Source organism: Hyposmocoma kahamanoa, unplaced genomic scaffold, assembly GCF_003589595.1.
Source record: "Hyposmocoma kahamanoa isolate Upper Pololo Valley unplaced genomic scaffold, ASM358959v1 210, whole genome shotgun sequence".
Taxonomy (NCBI): Eukaryota; Metazoa; Arthropoda; class Insecta; order Lepidoptera; family Cosmopterigidae; genus Hyposmocoma; species Hyposmocoma kahamanoa.
In genome coordinates this window covers 9,761,599-9,775,540 of record NW_020653731.1, presented here as the reverse complement: position 1 = coordinate 9,775,540, position 13,942 = coordinate 9,761,599, and positions in this window count along the sequence as shown.

Genomic DNA, 13,942 nt, shown 5'->3' with positions numbered 1-13,942 from the left:
CGCCCTACGTTCCCTTTCTATATCTTGGTCATCACTTAAATCATCAGTTAGTATGTGAGCAAGATATTAAAATTTTTTTTACAACTTTTAGTACAACCCACACTGACAACACATCACACACTTTATTAACATGACCGAGCCAGTTACATACACACACAAACATAGCGCAGCCAGTCTAACGCCGACGAATTTAGCAATATACGGGAAAACGACATAGTTTATGTTACATTGCATTAAAACATGTTTTGTATGATTTTTTATGTGTAAATAATTTAAAAAAACTTCGAACGACTGGAGCACAGTGTTTTTTTACTCCACACAAATAGAGAAAACCACAAAATAACACCCAAAGGCATGACAAACACAACGCGAATAAGAAAGTCTAGGAAAAGGCAGCTATAACTGTCTCGCTCGCGCATTTGGATTGATTTGCTGCTATCTCTTTCTGTATAACGACTAACTTTTTTACTTGCACATACATTATTTTGATTATTGGGTCAATATGTACACACGCCAGCACATTAAGCTACACATTGACGTATCTTGTTCCGTTGCACTGGAGGCTATTTTCGAACAAAAATGTGTAGTCTGATGTGCCGTTGTCCGTAAATACTTGCAAGGTTTTAGCAATTTAATAATGATGCATTCCTTCCCGCATCATATTGTCTGTCAACAGACAAAGCATTACCTACTTAAAATAGCTCATGTTAAATTAAAAAAAAGTTGAACAAAATATATTAGTGACGGCGTTAGAATTAAATGAAATAAAAGAAATTCGGGCATGCATCCATAAGAGTTGGTAACAGAACACTTAGAAATGATATTTACATTATTTAACCCGGCGGCGTTAGTATGGTGGGAAATTGTTACACCGATGTCAGGTTGGGTCAAGATGACCCGTATTTAAAATGCCTACTTTTTTATAAATGTATGGAAAATCAATATACAAGCTTCATTATTTAATGAAACCGGTATTTTTGAAATGATTTTTGGTGAAAATTTATTGAAATATTTATAAAAAAAATTTAATTAGAACATTCAAGAATAAAGAGAAACATCTAAATATTATCAACTTGCTTTCTTATAACAACAGAATCTTAACAAAACATAAATATTTTCATAAATAATATAATATTCTATGAAATCTTTTTTCAAATTAACAATGGCACATATTTTTTGGCTTAGAAATAATTATTTTTACTCTCCCCAATCGCTGCAGTACAATATCGCGTGTTCCGGACAAATGAACTTATTACAATTCAGACAGGTGTGTTGAGTTTTCTTGACTTTTTTGGCTGCACACTCTTGACATCTTTTCCTTACATTAGGAATTTTTGCAGGTTACTCTGCATCAGAGTCTCATAAGAAATGACTTATCATTTTACGCATCTGCCTTGACAGTTGAAAGACGTCTTTGCGAACGTTGCGAACGCTCAAATGCTTACGTTTATGAGCAAGACCTAAGTTTTTTAAGAACTTGCGTCGCTTTGTGTAAAAGTTGTTCTCCCTGTAAAATTCGATCTCGTTCACGTTCTTCGCGGTTTATTTTGCAAAAAAAACACTTTAAAAGAACAAAATGCATGTTGAAAATATGGCACGGAATTACTACATCAAGTAATTCTGTCATTTAGCCACATCTACCCATTGGCGCAACGGCGACACGACTGAATAGCGGTAAGAAACTACGACAAGGGACTATTAGCTCCAGCTACTGTTCTCAGTTTGACAACGTGAATTTAATTTTTTGGGAAATACTCGCGATTAAAAATGTCGCGGGACATATTGACCTAACTGTCCGCCGAGTTAAAATAAAGTAAATACTTAGGTAAGCTTGCCTATCATTCAATAAAAATCATAGCTTCAAAATCCCGGTGTTGTCTCGAAAACTTCAATGTCCCGAGGACTTATAAAATTATGATTTGATTTTTTTTGTGGAATTAGTCTTTACATGCAGCTAGGTTTTAAAGGAATTTGCAAATCCAACTAACCTATAATAAAGCCAAAATAATGTAAAAAATGACTAAATAGCGGTTTACTCGCAGCCTATACCTATGTGCCAGCGTGACCAAAAAATTTGTAATATTCCTACAAGTAAGGCCTTTCAAAAAACAATCTAACGAATTAGGTACTTGGCTGCAACGATTTGGTCGCTAGAATATTATTTTCAAAAAATACCTAATACGGGACGTAAACTTTGGAAAACTTTTCTCCAAAACTATTGTAGTGAGACTCATGGGAGTTTTACTTATGCATTCAGAATGAAACGTTTTCTCTGATTCTTTTGTTAACAAGGACATGTCCGATTTTAAGGGTAAAAAAAAACGGTGGTGGGTATGAAGTAAGGCTCAATTTTGCCTGCTTTAAAAACCATCACTTCACCCTTGGCAGAGTTGTGCACTCAACCATGTGCATTACTGTACCTACATTTCACACTTTTTCACTACCCCCCTAAGTGTTCCAATAGACCATGTCACAATACTAAAATAAACAATATGTCAAAAATTAAAAAGCACATAAACAATGTATGTCAATTTTGAATTTGAAATGACGGGATGTCACATTGAAGAAACTGTTGTGACATGTTTCTTCAATGTGACATCCCGCATGCATACTGCTGAGTTCGCCCACCAAGTCATTCATGTAGAAGTTGAATATTCAATAAAGTGTGTAAAGTTCCCAATGCGCACAAGGCTTGCTTGGAACTACAGCGTAAGCCCTCCCATTGTGAGAGGAGGCCTTGGCCCTGACGTAGGACAGAACATAGGCTTATAAAAAATACGTCATTATACAAAAATATCCTCTGCTTTTTTTTCAATGTATGTTACGCGATATCGGCGTTTGTGAACCAATTTTGACGATTCTTTTTTTTTGGAAAGAGGGTAACTTTGTGGTGGTCCCATTTAAATTTAAAGAAAAGATTCTTCCAAAATATAAGCTTCCAACATATTAAGGTTAACTTTTAATTATTATGTTTTGATAACTACGTGTACAAATTGTCAAGGAAAATATTTGTCTAATACAAAATATTAAACTTATATCTAAAAGTTTTGGGTAAACTTTTAATTGCAGCAGAGAAATGACGAGCGAGAAAATTATTATGTCAAAAACATAAGGTACGAAAACTCTGAAGCGCGGACTTTAGAAAATCTTACTGTTTTATTATTTTGTTCTTTTAAATAACCTTAGTAATCGTGAAATAGTGGTAATGGTATCAAGTAGGTATCATCATCATAGCACCTTTTCCGTTACTGAAAACAATCAAGTTGTTTCAGACAAATAAAATCATTTTCAGAATATCAATTGCTGCTTTTGATTCTCGGACTATCGTTCACAATTTCACGTAGACTGCAGCCGACGTCTCGACTGCATGTATATTCTGGTTTTGAAGGGTAAGGGTGCTGGTAAAATTACAGACACATGGGACACTTGTCAACTTATGTCTCAGTGTGACGAGCGCAGTGGCAGTGCCCTGAAGATCTTTGCGATTAAAGTTCGTGAGTGGCACTGCAACTGCTGTCTATAGGCGTGTCGCTTACCACCAGGCGTACGACTTGTTCGCCCCGTCACTTGGTATTATAAAAAAAAACAATCGGTGAGTACCGTGCGCCAATTGGCAAATCTTTTTACCATGATGACGAGCGACTGGACACAATTATCGAAAGAAATTAGAAAAATATATACCTTTTTGTTAAAAATTAACCTTATTTGAATCCCGTAACGTTTACTTTTATTAACCTTTAAACTGATCATACTGCATCGTATTCTGTTAACAATTATGTCTCCTTTGTCTTTGCACAGGTTATAGTGCCCTTCTCATATACCCTAAAGGTCGGTAGGGAGGGTCATTATAATCAAAACTTATGCAGAAAAGATATGGGAGCTGCACAGTTTAGCCCACCGGCGCAAAGTTGTCTGTAGGGTTTCTACAGACTATACTTTGGCGAGTGTGCCCATGAGCTCCACCAGTTTATACCGCCCGCTCCTTTTTACTATTGGGCATCTAGAAGTACGCCGGGTTTTATTCCTGCTTTGTCGTTATTTCCTCAAGTACCTAACTAAGCGCTTTTCGGAATGGAATTCCTTGCCAACGATTTTGTTTCCGGGCACATACAAGTCGAATATCTTTAAAGTGCTTCTGAATAGGCATCTTTTGGGCGAACTCGTTTCAGCATTGACCCTGGACCAGGAGCAAATCTATTTACTTACCTTAACAAATCCACTAGGTTTTTTATTCCATGACGGTAATTGATTATTAAGATGTAACCATGTAGGAATTCTCTTACACACAAGAGATATGATTTGTTTTGCGTATTTTATTTACATAACTCTGGGAATGGAGAGAATAAGGTGTGTACAAAGAGTGACAAATGTGGCAGTAGTGACACGAATAAAGGGTCGTGCGGCACGAACTTTTTATTAAAACATGGAGTATACTGACGACAACACTGGGGAAAATTGAGGATTAGTTACATGGGTCAAATAATAGTAGGTATAGATATGGTGATGAAGGAGACAGTTTGTAACTACAAAGCTTCTTTAACCGAAGACTCTAATGCCCGCTACGTCACTGCTGCTACTGTTGCCATTTTATAGTTGTCGATTCTACTCAAATCAATCCGATAGTTATAGAGCGGTTGGTGCTGGAATCAAACAAGCACACTAATTACTTGATTGGATATTATGACGAGTGGAACTCACAAATTGAAAATTTCGATAATAATTTAGTTCATTTATCTCTTAACCCCTTCATGGACAGTGTTTATCGTAAAATTAAATATTAGAATATATATATATGTATGATAGAAGGAATTCCCAATACTATGAGTAATTGACATCAGGGCATTACCCAGAACATAAAGCTGATCTAGCAGCCGTGACCATGGAAAGAGCGTGTTGGCATGTTTGAAAAAACAAATGTACGTAATTTAGGTCCGAAATAATTGTTTTATTTGCAATCACGAAAATGTTACAATTCTACAATATAAAAAAGTTCATTTTCGAACTGGTTGTGACGAGGAAGGGATGCAACGTCCTCATTTAGAGCCAACAGCGTAACTTTCTGATCACACCCTTGGTCTTTGTATTCCAGAAATCGATGAAACCAATTTATTTTCCTAACGAGAAAAATATTGAGAACACAAACATTGTGCGTAATAAATGGGACTCGAAATAACAACATTCTTTTATAAAAAAGCAAATAAAGTATGGAAAGGGTTTCGTTCTATTGATCAATCATTTTTTGTATTCTTTTTGATATTCAAATGTTTCGGAGAAATATTGTTGTTGTGTGAAAACGGAACAAGCCGAGCGGCAGAAGTGTTTGCCGTGTTTATAACATAATTAGTAGTAAAGAGTCAGTAATACGGAAAAATATTGGCTTGCTGTTGAGTCGCGCGAGGCAAAGTCCCAACAGCATTTTAAGTGCAATAACGAGAAGATTTGGCTGTCCAACTGTAAAATTCTGGATAGAGCAAATTAGGGGCGTAGCCCAATATATAGTGTAGTTAAAAATTAAGTTTGCATTGTATATACTAACCTTGTTTTTAACTTCTCCTACTATCATACTATGGATATTTTTAATGGTCCGAAATAAAGAAGTATTATTATAAATACATACCTTGTAGACTAACATACATAATAATGTAATAAAACACTAATAACTAATTTATTATTTACACGTATTGTCTGCGACGTGTGACGCAACGTGGGTGTCCGGTAGCCGGTCTCGGAAACGTCAGCTTCCTTCATGAAAGTCGACAGATGTTGAGTTAGTACCCTCACCAAAAATGAATTAAAAATCACATTGAGGCGGGACCCCCACTATTCGAACTTCAAGTTTCACCTGTTTATATTCCAAAATTACGGCAGACTATTGTTTTTTACACATTTCATTACTTCATAGCGTTTGATGGTGACTCCTTGTAGTCATGAGTCTCAAACGATAGTCTGATCAGATCTCCGAACAACTGGAGCTACCTGTCAGCGCTGTATTCCACCAGGCGACTGAGCGCAACCGATGGCAAATGGTTGTCAGGATGAAGTGGAGTCACGATCTTCAGCAGTGAGGAAGCAATTAAGAAAAATTCAAATTCATTTATTTTTTTATAATACACAGGTTACAAAAGGTGTTATAAAAATATGTCATATAGAATCACTGTGATCCGCTTTGCAGCATACAAAGTTTCATTTTTTATTAATTAGTTTGTAATTTGTAACTGAAAATGTTTCCATTTTATATAAGTAATGATTGATTATAGAGTAAAGAATTATTGGTTTTGTAAAGCGAAATACAAAGAGTTTTAATCCTCATACCAAAATTGCAATATTTAACAGTTTATCTCGCAGTATTCTTGAATTTGCGTCTGTTGTCTGGAATCCGATGTACGCCGTCCATGCAGTACGCCTAGAGAGCTTCAACGCGCCTTTACGAGACATTTAGCATTCAATTCCTCAGGCATATCTCATAGAAGCCCATACGAACAGCGCCTCTCGTTCTTTCGAATGCTACCTCTCCATGAACGCCGAAAAATTATTGATCTCCTTTTTCTGTACATTGTTGTGAATGGTATCATTAATTGTGACCAAATCCAAGAAATCATAAAAATCTGTGTTCCAATTTTCATTATCCCAGACACAGAATCACAAAACATTTTTATGTCTCACCTTGTCGTACAAATATGCTTTTAATTCGCCTTTGTGTGGAACGTGTCGTTCTTATAACACAATTAATAATTACAATTCTTCTTCGGTCTTTCGCAGTATAACGACGACATACACTCAAACAACAATTTGTATACTGTATTCATACCGACCGACCAATAAAACAACATCAGTCACAATACTGAAATAAACAAAATGCCATCCTTAGAGGTGGAATATTTTCTTCAAATTTAAATGAGACCACCACTGAGGTAACCTTTTTCTAACAAAAAAAAAATTATGAAAATCGGTTCACAAATACCGCGTAACACACATACAAAAAAATCAACATCCTTTTTTGAAGTCGGTTAAAAATTAACAAAAACAAATAATATACAATGTCAATTTTAAATGAAGTCTCTAATTTGAAGAATATTGTTATTGCATTATTGCAACTCTTATTTCAATCGGAAGTTTGTTATAGACCTGCGAAGCTATTACAACTACGCTTTCTCTGACTAGAGCTGTTTTGCATGGTTTGGTTTGTAGTTGATCAGAACGGCGTGCATTCGTGACATGTTGAAATAACGCAGAATGATGCTGTACGAAAAGTGATAATTTACATATACAATGTGTTGATTTGCATTCTCGCCATATTTACAGAGGTCATTCTATATCCGGAACTGAACCCAAATCACTAAAAAAATAAATAAAAAAAAAGATCCTAAATTTTTATTTAATTGCGGTAACCAAGCTTGATCCAAAGGTCATTGACTTGCACAACACGTGACACAGGTACCGGCAACCATTTGAACAATGGTCCTATGCGCAGAAAATATGCATTTTAGTTCTATTTGGCGGCAGGGTACGAGTAGAGACGGGGGGGTGAATCGTATCGAGCGCGTGATTGGTAGATCATCAGTCCACCTTGCGTACTGCGTCTGCGTTCATCGCGCATACATTCTAGTTTCTCACGAAATTCAACGTGGTTTGTGTGTGATGTAAACAAGAGTTAGTGCAAAAATAACCGCTACCATGTGCATTACCATAAAATGTGTTCTTATGGCATGATGTGAAACATATAGTTTACGCAGATTCCGAGTGTCGAAAAATTGCGGGCAAAAGTCGTCTTTGGTTTCTTTCTGCTTTTTCTGTTGTGAAGAATGTGCTAAGTTGAAACGAAACTTTGTATATTTGTGGCTAGCTCCGACACGGAGCCTGCCACCAGCTGTGGAGCTAGGTACTTCTAACACTACTTTCATGTAACCTAAAGTTGGTAAGTACCAAACCTAAATTACAATAAATCTTTTTTCAGTCAACTTTTCTAACTCATGTAAATAATTAGTAAATTATAACAATACTAGTACATAAACATGATTTAAAAATGGGTAAATAAGCGAACGAGAAAGATTCTGTATCGCTCGGTGAATCGAGTGGCGGGGTCACTGTCCTCTGCGGTGAGTACACTTGCGGGACAATTTTTCAAAACTTTACTCGATACAATTACCAAGAATATTGAACAGAATATTTTTAAAATATTTTTAGATGATTTAGCATTATTTATATTATTAATTTTTTAAATATGGCGAGAATGCAAATCAACACCCTGTATTGTAATTATATATATTACATATATATTTCTATTAGATAACATCACATACGTTGCTCTTATCACAAAGTAAGCGGCCAATGCACTTGTGTTATGGAAATCGGAAACAACGACAAACACCCAGACCCGAGACAATATGGAAAAGTTAGTTTCTACACTGACCCGGTCGGGGATCAAACCCGGGACCTCAGAGATGGCGACACCATGAAACCCCGTATGCAAGCCACTCGACCACGCAGGCCGTCACACACACATAATTCAAATATATATATTTTATATATTTTCAGTTTTTTGGTTGGCAACTGTCCGTTTTCTTCTGGCCACACACAGATTTACTATATACTTAGTATATATTTATTTCACCCATATAACTATGACGGCGTATAAATTACTGATTGTATTACCAAATCCATATGTGCACGCCCATGTGGTATTATTATTCTTCTTATTTTTTAATAAATAAAATCTTTCTTTATTGCCACCAATATAAATAAAAACAAAATTATAAAAACCTTAAAAAACAATTACACTTAAGATACTAAATTTTTATTTGGAACAACAAATTATTATTATTATATTAACAGGAGGCAAAAGGAGGTTTAATATTCACTACTATTTTTTTATAACATCAAGTGACGGGACAAACAGGTCGTGCGCCTGATGGTAAGCTACACGCCTGTCCATAACAGTTAGTGCCACTCAGAGCTCTTAAATTGCAAAGATCTGAAGGGCACTACCACTGCGCCCGTCACCCTGTGTCATCTTATGTCTATAAGTTAACAAATCCCATGTGCCTGCGATTTTACCAGCGCCCTTACCCTTCATAACTGGAACACAGTAATGCTGACATTACTGCTTGCCGACAGAAGTAGGTAAGGTGGCAGTACTACCCTGGACGAACTTTTTCACAAAGACTATCATTTTAATCGACGCTTCAAGTTGAAGTATCCACTACATGCAGTTAAGATTTGACTGCATGTATTAATGCGTGAAGTTGACTAATACACGCATTAATTGCAAACATGCAGTCAATTGTTAGCAGCCTACGTTCCATTACTAGTCATAGGTAGGTAATATATTTTAGATATATTGAAGAAGAAGTACTGTCGACGCAGATACGTATCACATTACAACAGTGATAACTTATAAACAAAAGCAGTAAATAATATCCCCATTTCCGTTTCCTGTTCCTGCTCAGTAAGACGTTTTCTATTTGGAGAACAAAACTTGGTAAGACTGGTACAATGAATTACAAAACTGCATAACTAGCAAAGTGCCTGATTATAGAGCTTTTGTCCCACAACCATTTTAGTTTACCGGCAAAGTCTTTTTGTCGTTCAGGTACAGTCACGTACACAAACAAGTACAGTTCGATAAGATTTTACATGTTTGCTATCATAATACTCGTAGCAGAATTAGATTTTCTCTACCTGTAGCCTAACGCACGTGACTGTACAATTACCTTGTTCACTGTTGCTTAACTATGTTCATCATTAACATAGATACATATCTGAATCTTCTCCAAAAAGTGTTAATAACATAACGTAACCTGGTTCTAAGAATGGTCTAATTTAAATGATAAGGCGAAGAAGATCGTACCGTGTCAAAGTCAAAGTCAAAGTCAAAGATTATTTATTCCATAGGTAAAATAAATTTACACTTGAAAACGTCACATTTAAGCTACTGCTTGTTCACTACGCTGACCTCCCTGAGAAGAACGAGCAAGAAACTCTAGGGATTGCTCTTTTCAAATAAACTTAAATGCTATGGAATACACTTCGAATCAAATTTGTGTGGATTCTGGAGCCATGTCGTCTTTCCATACATCTTTATCTAACACGTAGTCTTCAATTTTGTAATATGATTTTTCGATCAAAATATTTCTAATGTAGTTTTTAAACTTAGGAAATGATAAACTTAATATATGCTCCGGAATCTTATTGTAAAAACGTATACAGTTCCCCATAAAAGAGTTGTTTACCTTGGTTAAACGAAATCGTGGTACCATGAGTTTGGACTTAGCTCTAAGGTTAATATTATGGATATCTTCTTTCTTATTGAAATTATGTATATTTTTACGGGCATATAAAATATTTGAGCAAATGTACTGTCATGATACCAGTCTCCTTAAACTTTTCTCTGAGAGATACCCGAGAGCCTAGACGGTACACAGAACGAATCGCTCGTTTTTGCAATACAAATATGGTTTGAATATCTGCCGCTTTACCCCACATGAGAATCCGTAGGACATTATACTATGGAAGTAAATAAAGTAAACTAGTCTAGCAGTACTAACATCGGTAAGCTCACGTATTCTGCGGACTGCGTATGCAGCGGAGCTTAATCTGCTGGCCAGGGACGACATATGTGGAAACCACTGAAGTTTACTATCTAAGGTCACTCCCAAGAAGACTGCTTTATTAACAAGGTCTAACTTTTCTCCGTTTATTTCTATGCTTGGACTAGTCGATTTTACGTTAGGTAATTCAAATTTAACACATTTTGTCTTCTTGGCATTAAGCAATAAATTATTAGCATTAAACCAATAAACTACCTTAGAGAGGGTATCATTAATACGGTCATAGTTAATGTCATGTCTGTCTGTTTTAAAAATCAAGGATGTGTCATCAGCAAACAACACTATTTCGCAATGGTCCTTAACAAAGAATGCCAGATCATTAATATAAATCAGAAATAAGAAAGGTCCAAAGTATTGAGCCCTGCGGAACACCCATTTTTACTGGAGAACCCAAAGAAGTCACTCCATTTATGTCTACTTTCTGAATTCTACCGTTGAGATATGACGAGACAAGTTTCGACGCCTTGCCATTTACACCGTAATGTTCCAGCTTCCTAATAAGAGTATTATGATCAACGCAATCAAATGCCTTTGAGAGGTCACAGAAAACACCAATAGCGTTCTGGGACCTTTCCCAAGCATCAAAGATGTGTTTTAGTAACGCTACCTCCGCATCGCTAGTCGATCTGCCACTAGTAAACCCGTATTGTTCACATGAAAAATATGATTCCTACCGAAATAGGACAGTAATTGAGTTAGCATAACCTTTTCGAATATTTTACTTAAAGCTGGTAAAATTGAAATGGACCTATAGTTGCTAGGATCAACTTTCCTACCGCTTTTGAATAAGGGAATAACCTTGCTGTATTTCATTAAATGGGGAAAAACACCTTCGTCAACGCACCTATTGAAAGCTACAGCTAACTGTGGGGAAATGAGATTAATAACTGAGTCTATAACTTTAGTTGAAATGCCCCAGAGATCTTCAGTTTTTTTAACATGTATTTACTTAAAAGCTTGTATGATGTCTTGTGGATTAACATGACGAAAATTAAATAAACTGCCACAAACGTTAACATTTTCCTTTAGGAGATCAATAGCAAGTGAAGGGGAGGAATTTAATGATTTTGTAGTGTTCACAGCAATTTCCGAAAAGAACGATTCAAAAGTTTGGGCTACTTTATTTTTAGGTTTTATAAGTTTGCAGTCTAATTCTAAAACTATATCTCTATCGTGTAGTTTAGCCCTGCCTGACTCTTTATTTATTATGCTCCAAGTAGTTTTAGATTATTTATCGATTGTCTAACTTTGTCGCTGTGAAACTTAACCTTAGTAGCTACACAAACTGTTTTAAATATTTTCGAATAAATTCTAACATATTCTATGAAATTGGAATTAGTATTATAAGTTTTCATAGCATATAGCTCATACAAACGAGACCTACTCTTATGAATACCTACTGTTGCCCAGTCGTTGAATTTAGTCTCTCTATGGAAAGTTAATGTTTTCGATTTAAATATATTGTCAAATTCATTTTTAATTAAACCAAATATCGTGTTATATAAAGTATTTGGATCCTCCGGTATATGGGATAGGGAATTTAAACTATTGCCGATATTATTTTGAAATCTAATTATTCGTTCTGTGGTAATTGGTCTGCAGAGAAATTGGTCTACCTTCTTGCTCATTTTACAATTAAAAGAAGCCAATTGGCCACTATGGTCGGATCTTAAGCAATTTATTATTGATTTAGACACTGCGTCTGTGTTACAAAAGATGTTATCACACATACAAGTAGAAGAGGAGGCAGTAATGCGAGTTGGTTCTAAAAAAAGATTAATAAAGTTAAAACTTTGAAATAAATTAATGAGTCTTACAGAAGTAGAACAGTTTTCCAACAGGTTTACATTGAAATCTCCACATATTACTACGTTTTGTCACGTCTTATGGTATACTATGTGTTAAAAGTCACGCTTGCATCGATTGTATACACAGTGTTAAAATTTCCAGTCGTAAAATGACAGTTTGTCTAGCCTAAGCTATGGCTGAGTGTTTAGTTCACACCTGTGATATTTATCATTTCTTTTTATGTACCTTTTACCGTGTTAAAAATCATATCAACAGATGGCGTCAGTAGCTTCCACATCGATTTTTTTTTAAATTAATTTTAGTGTATCCGCAAGATCACAAAATTGCATCTTCCTTTTCCTTTTTCTTTTTTTTTCAATCGAATCATTTCTATAAATGAACAAGCTATTTACTTTTGCAAGTCACATAAATAGATAGGTTGTAGTTATTCTCAACAAATAAATCTGACAACATTTACTACTTTAAAAAAATGTCAATAGATGGCGTTGGTAGCTTTTTCAATAGATTTATCACTGTCTAGTCACTTTTGTATGTTACAGTACGTAGTTACTGTACGGTTTCTACTGGTTTATTTTCAGGATAATAAAACTGAAATAGAGCTCGTTCGTAGGTCACGGGTAATTAAAGTTCAAGCCAGTCCTCTTGCTAAGTGGTAATTGTAGTTCTAACGGGTATATACGTGTTTAACTGAGACAAAACAATGTACGACATTTTCTGTAAAACACTCTATTATACATATGCTATAGTTAGGTAGAGTAATTTAATTATTCCTACTTGCAATATTAACATATTATCATGACTTACGGTACCGGGACATGGACGCTCACGCAGAAGGCTGTGTATAGATAGGGTGAGAGTTGCACAGAGAGCCATGAAGCGTGCCATACTCGATGTCAAGCTTATAGACCGTGTTCCCAATGTCCAGATTCGAAGTCGAACAAAGGTAAAGGACGTGGGAAACCGCATCACGAAGCGAAAGTGGAGCTGGGCAGGGCATCTGATACGGAGACAAGATGACAGATAGAGTAAGGCGATAACTGAGTGGCATCTGAGGACTGGATACAGAAACACCGGGCGTCCAGTGGCGAGATGGGCGAACCTGTATGAGATTAGCACGGGATCGTGGGGAGTGGCACAGAAACATGGAGGCCTATACCCAACAGTGGATGAAGTCAGGCTGTATATGATGATCATATTAAAGTCAAGTTAAATAAGCAAATTTACTTTGGAAATTACACTCTACTGCTCATTCATAAGGCAGATTCCCCTGAGAAGAATGAGCAAGAAACTCTAAGGGTTGCTCTTTGTAAATAAACATTTGTACATATTTATCATTTACAATATTATTTTAAACATCATACAAACTAAGTTAAGCTAAGTCACTCACTACTAAGGGTTTCTGTCCGCAGAAGCTGTATTATAACATGAAAGTCATAAAAATAGTTCGAACTACATGAAACAAATGATGTATGAAATTTTTATTAGTATATTTAAGAGTCTATTAGTATATTTAAGAGTCTATTAGT